This window comes from Macaca nemestrina, chromosome 16 (genome assembly GCF_043159975.1).
Source record: "Macaca nemestrina isolate mMacNem1 chromosome 16, mMacNem.hap1, whole genome shotgun sequence".
Taxonomy (NCBI): domain Eukaryota; kingdom Metazoa; phylum Chordata; class Mammalia; order Primates; family Cercopithecidae; genus Macaca; species Macaca nemestrina.
The window spans coordinates 99,639,764-99,658,837 of record NC_092140.1 but is presented as its reverse complement, the minus strand read 5'-3'; the positions used below and the strand labels follow the sequence as shown (position 1 = coordinate 99,658,837).

The following is a 19,074-nucleotide window of genomic DNA, read 5'->3' as shown; positions in this document are numbered from 1 at the left end:
TTACTGATAGCAAATGACCACCAAAAATATCTCCTTTTTACCTCGGCTTAAGACTGTCACTGAAGCATTGGGTGATAATGTCTTAGACATCTAAAATGGCAAAATTGCAGGCCTGTGGACAAATTAACAATTATTCTTCGGTTCTTGCATTGGAGGTTCTGATACTTCAAAACATAGACTCCTTTATGATTTGTGTTAAAGGGAGAGCACTATGGAAGGAAAGAATCAGAGTAACAATGCTGTTATCGAAAATCACAAACCTTTTTGGAATTGTGTTTGATGCAAAATTACAGACTGTCTGCAACTTCCTTTTGGCAGCTGTGAGTTGTTTAGTATTTAACCATGCAACCTTAAATTACAGAGAAGATGGGGGAAAAAAATCCCTGTTCAGGGCGTTGTCTTCACTCATCTTTGTAGATACCTTAGTGTGAACATCACATAATATTTCCATTAGTTGTTATATAGACTAATTCTAACACCGACTTCTAGATTCTTTGTGTAGTTTTGACAGTGGTGTATTCATAAAATGGAAAATCCGGAAATTTTTCAAAGCCGAAATAAAACGGCAAGGATCTGGAACTAAAATCAAGGTTTCAACCTTTAAAAGAAATCAACTTAATTGTAAATTTCCCTTCAAACATTTCCTGGGATCTGGAGAAGGCAAACTGTAGAAAGGTCAGCCAGATTGCAGTTGGGCAGAAAATCTCATTTAAACTATCTTATCACAACCAACAAGCACTATTTGGAAATCAGACATAAATAATGTCAAGCAATCAGGGAGGTAGGAAGGATGGGCAGATCTCAGGGCCTGCCCCAGCCCCTGACAGCCTCTGATGAGAGGTGGACATCTGCTCTGCTCCAGGGGCAGAGGCAGGAGCATGAGGCTCTAGTGCTGCTTTCACCCACTAGCCGGTGGCCTTGGAAAAAAGCAAATTAATTTTGGAAGCTTCAGTTCCCTCATCTGTAAAAAGAATGGGTGAAAAGAGATGATCTTTAAGGTTCCTTCCAGTTCAGAAAATTTCTGATTCCAGGTCATTTTCTGATTCACTGACATTGGTTCCTTATAGGAAGCCGTCGAGGGAGACATGAAATGTGAGCAGTGGCGTGAACATTTGGTTCAAGAGTTTCAGGGATATTCTTGGCTGAAAACTGGTGTAACTGATGACTTACAGATAAGTGAAAAGAGAGCACCCTTAAGAGGGTGGATTAGGCCAGGTGTGGTGGCTCACGCCTGTAATCCCAGCACTTTGGGAGGCCGAAGTGGACAGATCGCTTGAGGTCAGGAGTTCAAGACCAGCCTGGCCAACATGTTGAAACCCAGCCTCTATTAAAAATTAAAAAAAAATTAGCAAGGCATGGTGGCACATGCCTGTATCCCCAGCTACTCAGGAGGCTGAGGGAGGAGAATCACTTGAACCCGGGAGGCAAGGGTGCAGTGAGCTAAGATTGTGCCACTGCACTCCAGCCTGGGCAACAGAGCAAGACTTTGTCTCAAAAAAAAAGGGGGTGGAGGGTGGATTAAAATTCTTGCTCTGTCATTTCCTTCATTGTGTTGATACCTACAAATAAAGTAAACACCTAGCATCAGATCAGGTACCTTGGAGGTAAACCCCAAATGGAAGCTATGGATGATGTTGAAAGTTGGCCACCCATCGAAGCAAGATGAGTGTGTGTACAGAAGAACACCTGAGAGGCAGAACTGCTGAAATAGCCTAAAGCCTTTAGGCTACTGTGAGAGGCCACGTGAACTATGGAGGCAGCTACAAAGAGAAACAGTCTAGGTGGTGGCTTTAGAAGGATGATTCCTTCTACCAGGTGGAACAGAAGTGGGACAGGTCACCAAGCTGGGGACACTCAGTCTGCTGTGGTCTATCCTCAAACCATGTGGCCCTGAGAATGAGCCCTGGAAATTTCCTTCAAGTCAGTGGTGATGAGAATCACAAAAATAACTATACCAAGAAAGCCAAGGTCAACACAAAGTAGAAAAGTTCTAGGAATGGAGCCTAAGGTGTCAGTCTTGGAAAGAGGCAGGGCAGGATCCGAGGAGGAGCTCCAGAGGAAACATAAATCAGTGAAATGGCCTCAGACAGGCCAGGATGGCTCCTGGCTTGTATTGGACCCTTAATACATATTTATTCTTTGACAGGCTAAATGGATGGATGGACATTGTGCCTGAAGTTAAAGGTAAAGAGGCAGGAGGGACTAAGGAGTGTGAAAAATGGCAGAATCCATATCTGAGAAAGCTCTGTGTTCTTCTTCCCTGGTTATTTTTTGGTTCCTCACCTCCTTTCCTGTCTGAGGACTGTCTCAGGCATTCCCAAACCCGAGCAAAGCCCAGAGATTTCCTGAGTAGGACCTTGCTGCAGCCTTTGACAGTAACGCACAGTAGCAGTTGTCACTGTGTCTTACTCAATCTCCCTGTCTCTTTTTGTTCTCATTGCTCTTTCCTCAGTTCGACTCTCTGACTACTCTGACATTCTGGCCCAACGGCCTCCTCATGGTCCACTCCAGCACAAGCCATTTGATCATTTAGCATTCCAAAGCTTTCCAAAAAACTTTCTAGGGCTCTGCACTGTGCCTCGGTTAAGACCCCAGTTGCTTTGTTTGACATGCCATCATTTGTCCTGGTATGACATTCCAAGCATGCCTTCTACTTTCCTCCAGGAACCTTCTAGGGCAACCCAGACTTTTTGCTCTCAGCCTCCACTTTCATCCTCACTCCACTCACTGGTGCTTATGAGCTCATGCGTTTCTTTTGTCTGCAATGATCTTGGCCCATCCATCCATCTATCCAGTCGCTCACCCATCCTGAGCTTCCTACCAGCCATCAAGTGCTGGTCAATACATGTTCGTATCCCTGCACATCCCTGTCCATATCCCCTACCTCACTTCTTTCTGGGCTCTTTTCATGTACTAAGTCTTGTTTGGTGATTGTGCCAGCAATCCCAACTAGATAAGAAGCACTTTGGGGGAAGGATGATGTCCTGTGTTGCCTTCCTGGCACTATCCGATGAACAGAAACATTAAGGAGACCTCTGGGGGACTTGTGGATTGACAAAGTCATTCCCAATAAGTTTTATTAAAGTAAAGGGAAGCTAACTTTCTGAAGGCTATCTAAAAATAGAATTTTAAAACCAGCATTCCCATCTGAGTAATAAATTCAATTAGATTTTTGGATTTAAAAAAATGTGATATTGGTCTTTCATTTCTTCTGCTAGTTGTTTCCAGGCAACCTTGAACTTGTCAAATAAAAAAGTATAAACAGAAGACTATGAGTTTTATGACCTTGCTTTGAAAATCCTGCCCTCGGCAGGCTAAACACACTCTCAGCATTATGACTAGACATTTCTTAAAGGCCAGCCCTTAGGTTTTTCTTGGGGGATTTTAGGATGAAAACACAGGATGTGGAGTTACATACTCCAAATAATTTGAATCCTGACTTTATTGTTGTGAGATTGGAATAAATCATTTAAACTTTCTGACCTTTGGTTTCTTAAATTCTGAAATAGGCATAGTCCCCCAACCTGCCTACCTTACAGTGAGGTGACTGAATAGTTGACAGAAAAACCAAAGATGACCTTTGTCATCATCTTTGTCCATCATCACCATCATCCATATCATCTCTAGAAGTAATATAAAAAAGGCAGAGAAGGAGAGGCAGACCCTTGGACTTCATGCCTGGTTGGGAATGTAGGAGCGAGCCCCCAGCTCCTGCCAGGGTCAGCACATGAGCAGCCATGGCCAGTTCCTGAGGCACAGCCACCCCCTGCAAAGGTCTGCATCCCAGAGGCACCTCTATGCAGCCAGAATTAGGATCAATTTGGCTGTACTTTCTTGCCTTCCAGCTCCTTAATCCTTGGCAGAGGATGGCTCACTTCAACCCATCATCTGCTTTGGCTCTGGGCCCTGAGCTTCCTGAAGGACCCAGTCTTTTCCAGCTGCTGGGACCAGTTTGGGGTAACTCTTACAGCAGTGGGAATGGCAGTTCCAGCTCCAGTCTGGGGTAAATCGAGGAAGCCTTTGCTATTTGTTCTGAGCTTGGTTTTCAGCTCCCAAGAGCTGCATCTGATAGCTCCCCTCTCCCTGTTAACACAGTGGAGGAACAATTATCTTCCCGGTGAAAATTGTTGGGATTCTCTTCCCTTCTCTGTTTGCAGGCAGCACCAAGTTGGGACGAATGAAATAAGAACTTGAGGGAGAACACCTGGGGCTGTTCGCGTTCACAAACCCCTTGGGACTTCAGACTGCTTCTGAAGACCACCAGGAGAGAATTTCTAAATGAAGAAAGGGAACATTGGGCTTATTAAAAGGCCTCCTCCTTGCAGAGTAGAAGGATCCTTCTATCTCACCAGAAAATGTGCCATTTCAGAAGAAAGCTAAGTTGTTTTTCCTATGATGACAAAATGAAATGTTCCTTTGTCAAGAAGGAGCAAGCCTCAGAAAAGAGAGCCCCTCCCTGCCCAGCCGTGAGGAGCGATTTTGCTACAATATCTGTCCATTTTAAGATCAATACAAATTATTCACGTGATTTGAGAGCAGCGGTGGAGGGCAATTCTTCTGGGGAGAGATTTCCAAATTGTGTTTTAAGTCCTGGAGGCTGTTTCCCAAGACAGAACTGGACCTTCTCAATGACTGCGACCTCGTTATTCTGGAATAACATGTTATTATGGGACATCATTATGCTTCATCCTGACCCCATGAAGTTTATGAAACAGGCCCAATTATTGAGCCATATGGCAAAGAGATATTTGGGTAAACAAATTTGTATTTCAATAAAATTTAGAGTCTCATAAAATATAATAATTAAGATGTAAATGACAGCAGGTGCGCTTGCTTAAAGCTGCCTTCGCAGCTCACCAGATGGTGTGCCCTGGGTGATTCATGTTCCAGGAGCAGAGGATTTTCAGGCAGGTAATCTTTGCAATATTCTCTTTGTCCATTTTTCTTTTGGGCAGTATTTCTGATTCATTGTATCACCCCCTCCAATCAGCTTTGTTTTTAGAGAATTTCTTAGGGCATGCCTCTAGTAACAGAGTATATTGAAGGGGTTTTTTTCTTCGATTTTGTTTTTTATTTCCTTGTTAACTCACATGAATTCTCTTCTCCAGGATTGGAAGGGAAAAAGCAAAAAGAATGCTTTCCCCACATAATGCCCCCATCTCTGCTTTGAATGGCAAATACCAAGAGCAGCTTTGCTGTGTAAAATGTTTTCCCACCTTTGCCAGAGAGGTTAGAGTTAAATTAAAGGAACAGTAGCTGTTTTTCCCACTACAAGCCAGAATGGGGGAGGGGAGCACCAATGAGCTTTTTTCTTCTTTACATTCACCCTACCCTCAACTTCCTTTTCTTCTTCACTTCTTGGCCTCTCCTTTCTCCCCAGGAGCAGCAGCCCAAAGCTACTGGAGGAGAGGAGAAGGGAGGAGGAAGCGTCTGGGCATGCGAGCAGCAGGAGGTGAGGTTACAGAGCTGTCGAAATCTCTCCTGCCTGGACCAAAGGTGCTTCAACACTTGGAACACTTGAAAGTAAAAGAAATCCCAACTCTAAGCCTCTTTCCATCACGTGAATGTCATTTTTTTCTTTTTCACTTTCCTTCAAACACACACACGGTAGCCTGCAGCCTTGCTTTGAGCAGCCTTTTTCTTAAAGTAGCACTAACCAGCGGGGAGATGTTAGGAGATTGAGATTCCAATTAAGGCTGCCTCTGATTGCACTAGACAGGTCTCTGCTACTTAGAAAACAAGGCTGAAAAATCCCAGATTAAGATTGTAGAGGACAGCATGGATCAGAACCAAGCAGCTCACAAAAGCCCACTTCCCATGAAAATTATATGAAATGGGAGACATTAAAAATAAAAATATTCAACAGGAAAACTGCTGGCTACATCACAAATTCAGATGTAGCACAGGTCAAATGGTGGTTCCCAAACTTTACAGCTATGCCTGGTTAAAAAGATGTAGAACCATCACGGGCCATGAGGATGAGGGTGGGGTTAAGAGTACGTAGAATATTCCCTTAAGCCAGCAGTGTTCAGCCAGGTGCACTTACTAGGTGCCTCACACCTGTAATCCCAGCACTTTGGGAGGTGGAGGCAGGCAGATCACTAGAGGTCAGGAGTTCCAGACCAATCTGGCCAACGTGGCAAAACCCTGTCTCTACTAAAGATTCAAAAATAAGCCAGGCGTAGTGGTGCGTGCCTTTAATCCTAGCTACTCAGGAGGTTGAGGCAGGAGAATCACTTGAACTCAGGAGGCGAGGTTACAGTGAGCCGAGATTGCGTCACTGCATTCCAGCCTGGGTGACAGAGCGAGACTCTGGCTCAACAAAACAAAACACAACACCACACCAGCAGCATTCAGTGGCTCTACCAGACAAAATGAAGCCAGTGTTCTTCCATCTGAAGAGCGAGAGATGGCGTTTGCTTTTCCATTTGTGGGGACAGGCAGAGTCTGACGTCCATCTGGAATACTCTTCTTCCTTCTTCCCAGTGGCTGCTCTGCAGGCCGAAGTTGGGGTTCGGGCATTGGCCACGAAACTTAGCAACATGAATATGTATTTAATGTCTGACATGATTCTAGTTAGTATGAGAGAGACAAGCCAGACAGACGATTAGAGAAGTAATCCAATACATGTTGGGTGAAATTAAATGAGCACAGGAATGAATGAATGCTTAAGTGAATGACTGCCACTTTACCAGTGGTCTGGTTCCTGCGTGTTGGGGCTTCATATCTAACTGGGAAGCCAAGATAAACATGCATGACACACAAAGCTCGCCTGAGCACTGTTTCCTAACCTGAGTTCCTAACAGTTGGGGTTAGCTTGTCCATTGTGTGCTCGAGAGGGTGCTGGGAAACATGGTGGCTTCCTTTCTGTCAGCAGAAACCCAGTAGCTCAGAAAGGTTGAATGGCTTCTCTGGGCCACTGTCATCCACAGGTCAACACTAGGTGAAGATAACTATTTAGCTACAAGGATAAATTTTTATATATTAGGATTTAACTTTTAATAACTTTCAATTTGGAAATAGGTAATTTCAAACTTACAGAACATTGCAGGGATAAGTATAGTACATCAAACCCCCACATCTCCCAGTTTCACCTATTGTTAATACTTTGCACCATTTGCTTTATTTGTGCACTCACTATGACTATATTATATATTACATATGATTACATCATATTACATTAGGGACTTTTTTTTTTTTTTTTTTTGAGACGGAGTCTCGCTCTGTCGCCCAGGCTGGGGTGCAGTGGCCGGATCTCAGCTCACTGCAAGCTCCGCCTCCCGGGTTTACACCATGAGAGAGACTATTTTTTAAGTATTTGAGAGTCAGAGGCAGTTGCATATATTTTGCCCCTTAACCTATAAATACTTCACTGTGTACTTCCTATGAATGTGGCAAAGATTTTTTTTTTAATTTGTTTTCCCAGGATTTATTTTTAAGTAGAAAAGTTGCTCCAGGTGTCCGAGTGATAAACACTATGGAGTATTGCCAGCTTGAGGCATAGCCGAGTGATAAACACTATGGAGTATTGCCAGCTTGAGGCATAGGCCTTATTTTGCTCAGTTCTGCTTAGGCTCTGGCACCTTCAAAGTGGGCAAACTGAGGGTTTCTGTCTCTCTTCAGTGAATAAAATGTTTCCAAGAACACTACTTTGGACGCTCATCTCTGAGCTCTGTGTCTCCCCGAGGACACTATGGTGGCTATCAAGAATTGCATAACAACTCACCCCAAACCACAGCAGCTTACTAGGAACGCTCTGTTTGCTCGTGATTCTGTGGGCTCATGTGGTGGTGGGTCAACTGCACCATGGGTACAGCCATGTGGACAGGGCCTGCTGGGAGCTGGGCAGGGTCAGAAGGCCACAAGGGCTTCCCGCAGCTCTGGCAACTCAGCGATCCTCCATGCAGCCTCTTTCTCCATGTGGCTAACTTGGGCTTCCTCACAGCATGGCAGTCTCACAGAAGTTAAACTGCTTTCGAGACTTTAAGAGGGTGCATGCCAAGTTGCAAAAGCAGAAGGTGTAAATCTCTTGAGGGCTGTCACACAGCTTCACTGCCACTCACTCTGTTGGTTCAGACAAGTCACAGGACCCAGTCAGATTCAAGGACAGGAGAACTCCACTCTACCTCCCCAGGCAAAGAATGGTTGGCCATCGCAAATCCACCACAACATTCATCATTTTCGATCTGGGGGTGCAGGTGTGTATGTACATTACTCATGTCCCCCACTAAATTCTAAACAGCAAGCTCTTTGGAGGCAAGGTCCCAGTCTGACTCAGCTTAGCAACCCCACTCATAGTACTTAGCTCAGTGCATGATATATAGTAGGTGTTTAACTTTTATGAAATAAATACAGGCCGGGTATGGTGGCTCACACCTGTAATCCCAGCACTTTGGGAGGCTGAGGCAGGTGGATCACTTGAGGTCAGGAGTTCGAGACTATCCTGATGAACATGGTGAAACCCCATCTCTACTAAAAACACAAAAATTAGCCAGGCATGGTGGTGGGTGCCTGTAATCCCAGCTACTCGGGAGGCTGAGGCAGGAGCATCACTTGAACTCGGGAGGCGGAGGTTGCAGTGAGCTGAGATAGCGCCACTGCACTCCAGCCTGTGTGACAAAGCTAGACAAGCTAGACTCTGTCTCAGAAAAAAAAAAAAAAAAAGAAAAGAAAAGAAAATATGGGTGAAAACCAGACTCTTCAAGAGTCAAACCACCTCACATTATTTCTGAGGACCTCAGAATCCTATAAAAGCTTGTAGATTGTCTCAAGATGGCCAAGTCTCCTGCCATTAATCCCAGGGATAGTCCTATGGGTCAGTGTTTCAGCAGGGGAGGGGAGGTTGGGGCCTCAGTAGAGCTGCTAGAGTCTGTGACCAAGAAGGATGAGAGGCATTATTGACTTTCTCTTGTGAACCCTGGAAGCCAATCTTTCAGGTGGATCCTGAGTGAGTAACTGGGCCTGTATTCAAAATGGATCCAAGAGTCCATTTGCTGAGTAGAGGTTACACAGGTTCCTGGAAACTGCATTCCTGGAAAAAAACACCCAATCAAGTAACTTTAGGAGTTTCATAGTTGTTTGTTCCTATTTATGCCACCTGAATCAATGGTTGCTGGAAGGCCCCATTTGGTCACCTGGAGCTAACCAATAGACCATGACCAGCATGACCGATCAGAACTAAACAAACCTGCATCCCTCATTTGTGGAGTGGGCCCGAGAGAGAACACAGGTGGGACGTTTCTCTATAAAGGGTAATCCTTCTCTTTGTTCTCATGGATAGCACCTTTGTTCTGTACTGAAGGCTTCCTATCCCTGGTTTGCAAACTGCTCACTGGAATAGTCTCATTCTTTCTTTTCAAAAACATTCCTTTTCAGTGGATTTGTTAACACTTTGTTGTTGGTTTCTGTGTCTTTGAGTAAAAAAACTGCCTCAAATGGTTAATTGGCTTATCTAGGCCATAATGTGTCCATAAAATATCTTTTCTCTAAACATCTCTTTTCTTCATGTCTGCTGACAGAGTAAGGCACGTATCAGAATCAAAGTACCACAAGAAAGCCACGGAGGAGAGAAGGGTTTGTGGTTCCAGAAGTAGCAGTGTGGACGGCTGAAAGTGTGGCCTGTCTACTTTATCCTTCCTTGGTCCACAGAGACTGCTGCTTAGGAGTCCATAAAACGAGCTTGATCAGTGCACAGGCCCGGGGTAATGAGTACACACGGCCTGAATGCAGCTCTGCTCAGGGCTAAACAGGAGGTTAATCACTTGATTGAAATTAAAGCATGGGGGATAAAGCATCTTCCCCTTAGGTGCCGGCATGCCCCCCACCCCTGGGAGCCAGAGCCCAATTAGAACCAGTGCCAGAGGTGACTGTCTCCTGGGTCTATTTGTTCAACTTCAATTTTGGTCCTTGAGATTTTGTTTTGACGTTGAAAAAATTGCCTCACCATTCTATGGGTTCTGATTTGTGTGATGGTTCTGAATGAATTCTAACAAATTAGCATATCTTTCTGGATCTTTAGAGCGATGTAGGAAGATGAATTGCATCTGTCTTCCAGGAGAGTGACAAATGCAGCAGAATGTCAGGCCGGGAGGCAGAAAGGGAGTGTTCCTGACAGTGGCTCCACGGAGTAGCCAGCACATGCCGAACCACAGCCTCTCTGCGGAGGCAGATGGAGCACAGGTGAGAAATATAAATGAATGCACAATCTGAACCCCTGGGAAACTGTTTCACACCTACGGAGGACCCTGCATCATTTGGGCCAAAAAAGCAACATCTCGTTTATCTGAAAGCCATTTAGATGGCAATCTCAAAATCTAGAAAGGCAGTTAAAATGTTCTTTGAGGAGTTAAAAAATGTCACCAAATCTGTGCACAGAAATCCATGTACATTGCTCTTCAGGGCCTATTTACTTTTCCTTTACACAGAATTCCACTAAATTTGGTTACCCGGGCTGGGAGTGGTGGCTCCCGCCTGCAATCCCAGCACTTTGGGAGGCGGAGGTGGGAGGATCACATGAGATCAGGGGTTTGAGACCAGCCTGGTCAATGTGGCAAAACCCCATCTCTACTAAAAATACAAAAATTAGCCAGGTGTGGTGGCAGGCACCTGTAATCCCAGCTACTCGGGAGTCTGAGGCAGTAGAAAAAATTGAACCTGAACTCGGGCTTGAACTCGGAAGGCAGAGGTTGCAGTCAGCGGACATGGCACCACTGCACTCCAGCCTGGGCGACACAGTGAGACTCCATCTCAAAAAACAAAGGTTATCTGGTATCCAACTCACAGCGAGTTAAAAGCCACATTAGGAAGAAGGCAGGAGGCTTCTAGAGGCAGGCACACAAAAAGAAGAAGGAAATGGCAGCCTGACAGAGTGGGAAGAACCTGAGACAAAACCGAAATAAACCCTGAAGACCAACAAAAGTCCTCAACAAGCACAGCATCCAGGGACTGCTCAGGGAGAAGGAGGAAAATGTTCTGACTCTGCTGAGGGCATGGCGGTGCTTCACACAGCCTGATATAAAATGCCCAAGGGGGCCGGGCACAGTGGCTCACGCCTGTAATCCCAGCACTTTGGGAGGCCAAGGTGGGTGGATCACGAGGTCAGGAGATCGAGACCATCCTGACTAACATGGTGAACTCCTGTGTCTATTAAAAATACAAAAAATGGTGGCGGGCACCTGTAGTCCCAGCTACTCAGGAGGCTGAGGCAGAAGAATGGTGTGAACCTGGGAGGCAGAGCTTGTAGTGAGCCAAGATCACGCCACTGCACTCCAGCCTGGGCGACAGAGCGAGACTCCATCTCAAAAAAAAAAAAAGCCCAAGGGATTACAGGTGCGGTTGGTAATCCCAGCACTTTCAGAGGGAAAGGCAGGAGGATCACTTGAGCCCAGAAGTGTGACAGCAGCCTGGACAACACAGTGAGACCCCATCTCTACAAAAAATGTTAAAACTTAGCCAGGCATCGTGGTGTGTGACTGTGGTCGCAGCTAATCAGGAAGCTGAAATGTGGGGATCGCTTGAGCCCAAGAGCTGGAGGCCACAGTGAGGTGTGATGGTACCACTGCACTCCAGCCTGGGCGACAGAACAAGAGACTGTCTCTAATAAATAAACAAACAAATACAGGCCAAGACAGCTGACGCTATCAACAAGGAGTTCAAGCATGCTCATTATACAGTTGGCCCTCGGTATCCACTGGTTCCCTATTTCAGAATTAAACCAACTACAGATCAAAAATATTCAGAAAAAAAAAAACATTGTGTCTGTACTGAACATGTAGACTTTTTTTGTCATTATTCCATAAATACAGTATAACAACGATTAGCATATCATTTACATTGTATTAGGGATTATAATAAGTAATCTAGAGATGATTTATTTATGTGTGTTTTTTTTTTTTTGAGACGGAGTCTCGCTCTGTCGCCCAGGCTGGAGTGCAGTGGCCGGATCTCAGCTCACTGCAAGCTCCGCCTCCCGGGTTCACGCCATTCTCCTGCCTCAGCCTCCCAAGTAGCTGGGACTACAGGCGCCCGCCACCGCGCCCGGCTAGTTTTCTGTATTTTTTAGTAGAGACGGGGTTTCACCGTGTTAGCCAGGATGGTCTCGATCTCCTGACCTCGTGATCCGCTCGTCTCGGCCTCCCAAAGTGCTGGGATTACAGGCTTGAGCCACCGCGCCCGGCCAGTATTTATGTGTTTTTTAAGACAGAGTCTTGCACTGTCACCCAGGCTGGAGTGCAGTGATGCAATCTCGGCTCACTGCAACCTCCACCTTCCAGGTTCAAGCAATTCTCGTGCCTCAGCCTCCCAAGTAGATGAGACTATAGGTGTGAGCCAGCACGCCTGGCTAATTATTATTATTATTATTTGTATTTTTAGTAGAGACGGGTTTCACCACGTTGGGCGGGCTGATCGTGAACTCCTGACCTCATGTGATCCATCCGCCTTGTCATCCCAAAGTGCTGGGATTACAGGCGTGAGCCACTGCCTGGCCTAGAGATGATTTAAAGTCTAAAGAAGAAGACAAACTATGTCATTTCCTATAAGGAGTTTAAGCATCCACAGATCTCGGTGTCCCCAAGGGTCCTGGAACCAATCCCCTGTGGATGCTGAGGGGAGACTGTGTTGCCATTTATAGATACAGCTTAGAAATATGCCTTTATAAAATAAGTAAATATTTTCAAAGTAGTTACACTTAAATGAATAGATGTCAGTTATCTGGAAAATCTGTTTATTGATTGTATTAGTCTGTTTGGACTGCCATAACAAAGTAGTACAGCCTGGGTGGCTCAAATGACAGACATTGATTTTTTCTGGTTTTGGAGGCTGAAAGTCTAAGATGGTATCTGCAGGGTTGGCTTCTCCTGAGGCCTCTCTCCTTGGCCTTTAGATGGATACATTCTCTCCGTGTCCTCACACGGCTTCTCCTCTGTAAGCCACATCCCTGGTATCTCTTTATGTGTCCAAGTTTCCTTTTCTGATAGGGACACCTGTCATATTGGAGTAGGACCCACCTTGACAGTCTCACTTTAATTACCTCTTTAAAGGCCCAATCTCCAAAGGCAATCATATTTTAAGGTAGGGGCTTAGGACTTCAGCATATACATTTTGGGGGAACAAAATTCAGCCCATTACACTAACAGTGCTTATTCTTTTGTTTGTGCTGTGTTGTACATCAATGCAACTAATTCCGACTCAAACAAATAGCAGAGCTATCAGGGCATCTTCTTGTTCTAGTTATTTGGAACCTACTGACAAGAAGGTTGAGAAAAGCATTATTTTGTCTTACTCCTCCCCTTTCTCACCTCCTCTTACACACACACACACCCGCCCTAGGATATAGAGTCTGGCCTATTCTCTTCCTAAACATCTTTGAAAGCTTTCCTGTCACTGTCTTCATTCAGACCCCCCATCCTTTCTTTTCTGCACAGTAGCAGCTTTCTCACTGCTGTCCCTGTGAGGAGGGGATTTCCCTGAAACACAGATCCCATCGCGTTTCTCACTAACATAAAACCCCTTAGCGGTTTCCCCCACTTGCTTCCAGGAGCAAGTTCAAACCTCTCTCCTTGGAGGTCTTTCCTGACCCCACTCAGCCCCAAGTTGTTAAATACCTATTTTGGGGGTTGCTGAATTATGTTCCCTCCAACATTCATATGCTGAAGCCCCAAACCCCACAGTCAGAATGTGACTGTATTTGGAGACAGGGACTTCCAAGAGATGACTAAATTAAAATAAGGCTGTTAGGGTGAGCCCTAATCCTAACTGAATGGTGTCCTCATAAGAAGACATTTGGTCACACAAAGGGACACCTATCCCACAAAGGGACACTCACAGAGGGGTGTGCACTCACCAAGGAAAAGCCATCTACAAGCTGAGGAGAGAGGCCTCAGGAGAAACCAACCCTGCAGACACCTTCATCTTAGCCTCCAGAACTGTGAAAATAAAAATCAATGTTTGTCGTTTAAACCACCCAGGCTCTGGGACTTTGTTATGGCAGCCTGAACCAATTAACACGCTTCCCTTCTGTGCTCCGGTAGCACCTTGAGCATACGTCTAGCAGTGTGTAGCCCGGAGTCTGAGAATCGCTGGTGTTCTTATTTCTCCTCCCACTGGATCATGGGCTCCTTGAGGGTGGTGTGATTTCATCGGCTTTCACTTCCTATCACCCAGTGCAGTGTTTGACATCAATAGTCATAGAATGAGTGAATAGGCAGGAAAATCCTTATCTCATTTAGAATCCAGAAAAACTGTAGCTGCTGGTGCCATTAGAGGCTCAGATGAGAGAAATAAATTTTATGAAAAATATATTTAGGAATGCAGTTTTGTTCCATAAAATGTGTACAATATAGATAATACAGTACCCTTGGGGGGAAATTATGACTTCCCCTTTGCTATGGGGCTGGCTTCTATCCATGCTCTAAATGTAACTGCTATCACTCTTCGCCTTTATCTTTATGCTGTAACAAAGATCAACAATTTGCTGCTTCCTCAACCTGCCTCTCTCCCCAACTATCCCCGACCCCCTGCACACCATGCTGGTCCAGACCTCCTTGCTGGTGCCCACGCTGTCTCTTGGCCTGGAATGCCTCTCCCCACTTCACCCTGGCAAGCCCATTCATCTCATAAGACTGCCCGGATGTCATCTCCTCTAGGAACTCTTCTATGACTGATTTAGATGAGGTCAAATGCTTTTTCACTATGCTGACTTTACACCCTGTGAGTGCAACCATCATATTTGCCACATTACATCAAAGTTACCTGTTTCCAAGGTTGGCTTCCCAATATACCATAAATTCCTTGAAGGCAAAGACCTTGTCTCTTCCATTAAAAAATCTTCATTCCTGGTATATGGCAAAATGCCTAGTAATAAGACCCTGAACACATGGTAGCTATTATTAATCACTTTAGTAAAATAGTAATAAATCATGGGGAGAAAAAGTAGATGTCTTACAAGTTACTGTGAATTATTTACAAAGAAAAAATTTTTTGTTTCAGTTCCACTTCTTTCTCTTCTGTTAATTTCTTAACATACTTTGTTTTCAAACTGCTGATCTCTGAGACTGGTGAGAAAAAGTAGGAGAAAGAGGAGGGTGAAAGTTGAAGAGAGTGCAGGAGGACATACTTAAAGGCTCTTACAAAAATTGAAAATAATAATTTTACACGTTTAATATCCAAGTTTCATCACTGCTTCACTTAGCGCCCTGAGGTGAAGTGCGCATAATCCTGAGTCTCCAAAAATAGGGAGCCAGAACTCAGCTCTCTCAACAGGGGGCTGAATGTATTAATTAATGCTCTCAAAGTTCGAGGACGAAGATTTGCACACAAATCCTTATTAGTACTAGATGTGCTCTGCATAATAAGCCTTAGATGCAGCATTTACACAATAAATTGAGTAGCACAGCTCCAAAGTAGAACAGCACATATAATGTACATGTTCAGTATCTGCATTAATCATATTATCAACAACTCCCAAACACTCATGCCAGACTGAACTATCAACCTAAGTTTGAAAACTTCTTTGTGTGCATTGTAATGTGATTACTGGCATGGTGTAGAGCTTTGTGACATATATTTTAATGCACTTCCAGAAGATTTTTCTTGTTTGTGTTAGATATGTTTTTAAAAGACCCCATTCTGATGGGGGTTTTTTTTCCCAGTGAAGGAAAAAGTAGACAGCCCTAAGAAAATTCCCATATTGCATTTTATGAGGTTTGAAATGCTGGGTTTTGCCATTATGCATCCATTGTAGAGGTAACAACCAGGCTATTATCATGATAATGATTTCCTGTGTCACTTTTCTTCAGTTTGGGTAAGAGCCCTTAAGCTCTTCATAAGAAGGTGGTACTTTTCACTTCTGTGGAACAGGAACATCTTTATAAGTGATACACCCCTACTTTATGGTAATTGCTTATTTAATGCCTGCCTTATTTTTCAGATGGAAGCTTCAAGAAGCCAGAAACTATGTTTGCCTTCTCACGTGGTATTTGGCACACAGCAGGTGCTTAGCAAGCATCCCACACAAAGAGGAAGGGATAAGTGGGAAAAAGAGGAGAATGAATATTAGTGATACTAATACTATTTATGAGCGAGAGAGAGAGAAATATAGAGGATAGACTGAGAGCTCATAGTCTAGCAGGCAATAGAACAAGGTTTTGAGATTCAGCAGAAGGGTCAAGTTTGCCAGGGTTGCCAAATCCTAGTTCAAAAAACCCAGTTATGTTAATACGGTTTTCTAATACTTAAACTGTATGATCTGAGAATAAAAGAGGATAGCAAAGTTAGCTTTGAAACTCCTTGCCCTAAAGGGAAGTATATGGCTCGTAATCAGTCAGGTAGCACTCTGAGCATGCTGGAATTCCCAATCTCATTAATTTGGGGGTGCCAAGAGCATATTGGATAAATTTCCACTCAGTTGTTTCTCACTATGTTTGTGTGGGTTGAGTTGATCTCATTGGCTGTCATTTATAGAGCCCTCACACCTCTGTCAAGTTGTGGTAGGCATTTTACCTGCTTTATCTCTGATCCTCACAACTATGTATGGAAGACATCCTTACACCACTTTATAGAATGAGGAAACTGAAATTCAAATTTCACACAGCTGCTAAGCAGTAGAATGGATTTAAACCCATGGATTTAAATCAATGTTTAATCAATGTTTAAATCAATTCTAAATCAATGTTTAAATCAATTCTAAATCAACATTCTAAATCAATGTTTAAATCAATGTAAGTGATCCTTTCCATACATTGTGCTATGTCACAGCAGAGACTACTTTTAGGATTTAAGCGTGTGACTTGTGTATGTATATAACTTTTATGAGCATCAGTTTTCTCATTGGTAACGTGGAGGCGTGAAATAGTTAATATTTCAGGTCCATTTTTTCCTAAAATTCTACAAGTGGAAGAACAGAGGCAGGAGATGCTCCCTGCTGCGGTAGAGCTGTCCATGGTCCTGAAAAGCCTGGCCCCAATAAAGCAATAATCAGCTTATCAAAGGGAGAAGCACAAGAGACCAGAAATGCCTCCATTAATAGACATCTAGCTGCTATTCTCTGGTCTCTTAAGTAATTAAGCATGCTATCTCTTACTGCCGAGTCTATGGGTTATGCCATGAACCAAGCCACTGCAAATTAAAGATGTAGGCAGACTTGCACAACCCTCTCCTTTCCCCCTCACACCTGGAAGAGCCCACGTGTTCCAGCTAAATGAGCTGTAGTAATATTTGGTCTGCATTTTTTATTCTTTTGCCTTGAATTACAGATTCCTCCATACAGCGATGTTCTGAGCCTGATTTTCTAAGCTTAGCCACCCCAAGAACCAAGGAAGATAAATTTAATGAGTTCTCTTAAAAAAAAAAAGTTCCTTTGTTTTAGCATATTTCCATTGCCTCTTCCATTTTTTCATAGGGATATGTTATCTCACATATGCTTGTGTCAAATGACAAAAAAATTACTGTATCAGTAGCAATATAAGCAGAAATTTCCTTTCCAGAAAACATGTGGTGGACATAGGGCATGTGAAAACATACAAGATAAGCATTCTTTCATACTTTTTTCTGCCAGTCATGGCTAGTTACTGAAATTTGTACATCCTTTCTTATTTCAAACTCCTAATGTATAATTTACCTTCTAAAATAACTTTAATAATAAATCTCTGGTATTTTGAAGTCTTTGTTACTCTGTGATGACCTTTGCAAGTTTTTAAAACAGCAATGTTTAAAGGTATAAGGAGATTTTTAAAAATATAGTGAAATAGTGTGTTCCACTGAGAATTAATTACAAGCTAGAACTTATGTTAGTAAGGACGTATTGGACCACAGTAAAAGAAAAATTCTAAAAGTAGCAAGTGGTAGATTCATGAGCTTGCCACTGCTTTTAGTGATTGTTTGAGTCCCTCTTTAAGTGTGCTCACTTGACAGATATATATCCATATGCCTACATATTGTAGGGGCTAAGGGAAAACTTCCCCTTTGCCCTCTGGAGATTGACTGAAAAAATCAACTCAAAGAGGCAGAATAATAGGAGAAATGGCATACACATTTCTTAGTGTGCAAGGAGGAGAATCATAGAATAATTGCCTAATATCCCAATTGAGTACAGATGCTTACATACCCTACTTCTTAGGGGAAAGGGAGATGGGAAAGTGTGGATGATTTTAGGAAGACAGTAAATGATTTTTAGGAGAATTCAGTGGGCTTGAAGAATATACAGTGGCCTGAAACAAAGTCTTTTGTAACCACAGAGCAGACAATGGTTTGTGACAAAAGTCCACCCAGGTATGTTGACAGACTCCAGTCTTTATTCCTGCAATATGAATTCAGTTCACAAAAACTGAAGGAAGAGACCAGAGGTCATTGTTTTCTTCTTTGGTGGGTACAGACCTTAGGCAGATCCAGGAACTTCAGAGAATAACTTCATCCTGCTGTGCTTTGGGAGACACAGAGGATTGAGATATGGGGTGTGGGGGTAAGAAGGTCAGAGGGACCTTGAGGCTTTTTCTTCATTTCAGCATGTCAAAGCACCATATTTTAGGGTATCAGTTTCTGAGCCCCAATGATATAAATATGATTTTACACTTTCTTTTTATTATTATTATTATTTTTTTTTGATGGAGTCTCGCTCTGTCACCCAGGCTAGAGTGCAGTGGCTTGGCTCACTGCAAACTCCGCCTCCCAGGTTCACACCATTCTCCTGCCTCAGCCTCCCGAGTAGCTGGGACTACAGGCGCCCGCCACCATGCCCAGATAATTTTTTGTATTTTTAGTAGAGACGGGAGTTCACCGTGTTAGCCAGGATGGTCTCGATCTCCTGACCTCGTGATCTGCCCTCCTCAGCCTCCCAAAGTGCTGGGATTACAGGGGTGAGCTATTGTGCCTGGCTGATTTTACACTTTCAAATACACATGTATGTAACTCTGTATATGCATGTATAAGTAAGTATGTATGTGGCTAAATCTAAACTATTTGCATATGAGACCGGAGATGATACTGTTTTCCTCCCTTCAAATTATGTGCCTGAGTGATTTGCAAGGGGGAGGGAGTCTTGAAGGAGGATATTTTGAAGGACCTTTGTAACAAACAATG

The 19,074-nt window shown here is 43.7% G+C and overlaps 1 long non-coding RNA gene across 1 annotated transcript in view; it reads left to right on the top strand.

The window, feature by feature from the left end:
* The window catches only part of LOC105490221 (uncharacterized), a 42,313-nt gene extending 23,754 nt beyond the window's left edge, over positions 1-18,559 (top strand). Inside the window, exons 2-4 of the long non-coding RNA XR_011614948.1 lie at positions 5,381-5,452; positions 10,055-10,179; positions 15,929-18,559. This is a non-coding gene — a long non-coding RNA (uncharacterized lncRNA). The remainder of the gene's footprint in view (positions 1-5,380; positions 5,453-10,054; positions 10,180-15,928) is intronic.
* Positions 18,560-19,074: the final 515 nt, after the last annotated feature.